We start from the raw sequence: 4,102 nt of genomic DNA, 5'->3' as shown, positions 1-4,102 counted from the left end.
AAATTGCGAAGATGGCAGACTTTAACTTCGCTTGGAAGCAGGAGGATATAGATTTAAACGGAGAACATGCATCTCGTTAAGCTCACTGTACAAATAGTTATATCCCCATTGTAAATTGAATTGAGTTGATTAACTGGCTTTGACACCGCCTAAGGCTGAACGATGCTTGACAACTAACGTAGTTTAATAAGGGGCATAGTGTATTATTTTGCACCAATTCTTATTTACCACTCGATTCTAATTGCAAAGCCAATCCGCAGTTCATCTAGATTTCCATTTACCTAGAAAAGACAGGGATAAGGAATGATCTGTTCGCAAATTCCATATGTCCCTATGTAAATACAGCTGGTGTCTTTATAATGAATCGGTTAGGCGTTTCGCATGGCAAGAGATAAGGGCACCTGGAGTGAGGAGCTGTGGACTTGACAATCATTTCGTCTATATTCTAGTCGAAATTCTAACCGCCATGGTAGCTTGCTCACCTGCTGACAGAATTGATATGAACGGATCACCATGCCACTTAAACGATGGCCCATATTTGTGAGAAATTATGATCAAGTCTAATGAGCTTGCCCCTGAGGCATCGTCTCGCCGCGATTGTGATATCTGGAAGATATCGGTCTGTCTGCAGACGAGCAAGATACCCTGCCGGGTAGCCTTTAAGACAGGAATCCAATCACGGAGAGGATATTTACCAGCATGAGCTGCTTTGGAGACCACCTGCCATCAGTGTGTGTCGAGAATGACTTATTAATCAGACTTGTGATAGGGTCACTATACGTACCCATTAAAAGAGTGTGTTTTCTTGAGTTTAAGGTTGTAAAAAAGGCACGCGGAAAGAATGTGACTTAGATTCACAAAATTAAAACTCAGACTAAGAAAAAACAGGCTAAAGTGAATAATGGAGGCATTAATTTGTTGCGTTCTGCAAAATCAGGAAGATATCGTTCTGTATTCAAGGCGAGCAATATACTAATCCAATCAGGGAGAGGAAAGTTTTCCTCCGCCTGCTCATTTCAATTGCACTAAACAAATATTCTAAATGGTCTCAATGAAAGCAATTATTGCGTTATTCGCTTTATGAATGAGCAAAAATGCGAATTACAAAGAGGCAATGAATGAGCAATTGAGCGTTCTGTTTCCTTTCGTTCATGAGCTATCATTGGTTTATTGACTGAGGCGTTCATCACTCGGCAACGCTGGCATTGCTGCTGTTGTTGCACCGTACAATTGGCTACTTGTCCAAATTCCGACGTTCTCTTTATTTTTTCTTTGATTAGTTACTTTATCACTAAACCTACAAGAAGTATGCAAATTGCGACTCCCCACTTGGATTACTTCCTAGCCTCACAACCTTATCCACCCTCGCCGTTTGCTGAAGCTGGTGGGGTCAAACTCTCCTTCTGGCACATGTTCTCATCTAATGACATTGTGCTAAATGCACCAATATGATAGCACCTCAAATATTCTCCATCGTAGTGGTGACATTGGTTCCACTGAAGCTTGCCTGTTTCTAGCGTCATGTGCTGCTTGTGTAAATGAAAAATAAGCCCAAAACCCAGTTTTCATTTTATACCCGTGTGTACACCTCAGTGTCTAAAGATTTGATAAGTAGCATCCCCTGAGTTAGCTACTTTTCCTAGTAAAGAACCCTGCAACAAATCAAAACTGTTTTCCGTATCATGCCGAAATCTATGCTGAAGCAAAGAATGCTCTAAAATTGTTAGTCCTTTGTGTTGCTGAATACATTTTCTTTCTCGGTAGGCCTTTAAAAGGGGCAGCTACATTCCCAAAATGTGGTTTGTTGTACAAGGTGGTGGCTAGCATGACAGTTCACTATACCGCACTATTTCCTGTTGCAGGTGACACTAATGAGCATGACTTTGGCGCGTAACCCTACAAGCCATTTAGAGGGAGGAGGAGTTTTGTCCGATGTAAGGCGCTCAGCGACACGATTGGATGAGAGGTGGGTATAGCCGCTTGTCGTTGGATTTGGCACCAAGACCCCAATAGCATTGGCATGTGCGTGCATATGTACTCAAAACTAAAATATTCTACAATGGAGTTATACAGGGTCCCCAAATTTTTGCACAGGAGGTCGTATCACTCCTTTGGGACCTTTTGTTCGGCCTTCGCACACACAGTCACAATGACACATGCGTTAAAGCTTGCTTTGTCTTATTTTAAGATCCATGGCTTTCCTGTATAGGTGACATGGTTAAACGGTTTTCATGGCTTGAGTATACGATTTGTACGCCTTAGTTTTTTTGAACTAGTCGTATGCTTACAAATGTCTGCACTTGCATTACTTTAAGAAACGTCTCTTTTACTTGTAAGCTTAAGTGGAACTGCACCATGCATAAACCGCTGTCAAAGTGATGTGGTAGCCATGTTTATTCGGATGGTGTGAGAGACGTCATTGGCAGTGTTTAAGCTGATATGAACGACCTTCCAAGGTGTAGGCCTAATTGCAATACTCTTGCGGCGAAGTTGCCGTCAGTATTGAGTGGGAATTAATTTGGCACTGACGAACATGGAGGGATCATCGAAGACCACAAATGATGCTTCATTACGCAAATTGCATGGCCGAATTCGCTGTCCAACAGGAATTGCATTTAGCTATAGAGGACGTGGGTGAGGAATCCTCTATTGGAGCAATCTATATATACCTATGAAAATTAAGCTGTTGTCTCCACAATGGTTCGTACAGTATCTTTGCAAAGCACGAGATAGGGGCACCTGGCAAGAGGGGATGTGGCCCTGAGAATCCCTCTGTCGATACTCTAGTCCAAAGAATACCCAGCATAGTATCTTGTTCACCCAACGAGAGACCGACATCATCCTGGCATCACAGGACGCAACAAGGCAGTACCTCAAATACAGGTCAATTAAACAGAATCCTCACTACTTACACAAGTGGACCACCATCTCGGTAGCATGGTGATTCGTTCATATGAATTCTGCCTACAGCTCACCTGTTCTGTACTACTACAATTGTGTTTTAACTTAGCGTGTTCTTTCTTAACCATTCCGAGAGTTGTTACTCTCCTTAGGAGTGCAAAAGTGCAGCATGAATGACCTGTAGGCAGAATTATTATGAGTGGATATCCTTGCTACGGAGAGGGTAGCCTAAATTTGTAAGAATTGAGGATCATGCATAATTGGCTTGCATTTGAGGCAATGTCTCTACGTTCTGCGATATCAGGAAGATGTCTGTCTCTCTACAAGTGAGCAAGACATTTCCGGGTTGTCATTGGAGTAGAGATGCGATGAGCGCTAACTGCTGCATTCAAATTTGAATTTTCATTGTTACATTGGCGATAATCTAACATTAAGGCGTGTGGAGAATGACCTAGCAGTCGGACTAGTGATAAGGTTGTGGAACGTGGCCTTAACAGCCGTTTGTTTTCTTGACCTCCTATGCTTTGCTCGTCATGCTCCAGATTATGGCAATTTTATTCTCGTGAGTTGCAGCCGCAAGTGCAATCGCAGCAAAGGTGATGGTGGTGCTGGTGAATGACAATGGTGCCACTACGTGAACTACGCTAAGACTTGTTCATTAAGCATGTTCTCTTGTGTCCGCCCGACGTCGGAGCCCAGTCACGAAGTAGCTTTGCCAATGTACAGAAGTGATAGTGGTGTAGTAGCATAAGGAATGCGACCTAGGTGGTGCCCTTGGTACGTTTTTCTAGGACAAGAATTGTATTGTGAATCACGCAGTTACACATAACCATGAAGTCGTATATCGGACACCATCTGACCGATCGCAGTAGCTCCAATTTGGGTGAAACTTTAATTGTTTTAAAGTACAGTGTTGATGAATGGAAGGTGAAATGACGGTCCGGTGAGGTGTCTCACTCAAAAATCAGCTCTGCAAACATCTCCGTACTCTGTCGCTCATGCATTTTAAGCTCCTTTATTAACTTTGCCAGCATGGTTTTGTACAGCATGGCTTAAATCAACCCACTATTTTCATCCTCATAATTCAAAACCTACAATCTACATATTCTTTCTACCCTTAAGCCTATCCTCAAGAAGAAGTAAAAGGGAGTGTCATTAGAAACGGCGTTGCAACATGTCTGCCGGAAGTATATCCAGGATC

Source organism: Echinococcus granulosus, assembly GCF_000524195.1.
Source record: "Echinococcus granulosus chromosome Unknown EG_S00196, whole genome shotgun sequence".
Classification (NCBI taxonomy): Eukaryota; Metazoa; Platyhelminthes; class Cestoda; order Cyclophyllidea; family Taeniidae; genus Echinococcus; species Echinococcus granulosus.
Note: the sequence above shows the minus strand (reverse complement) of the source record.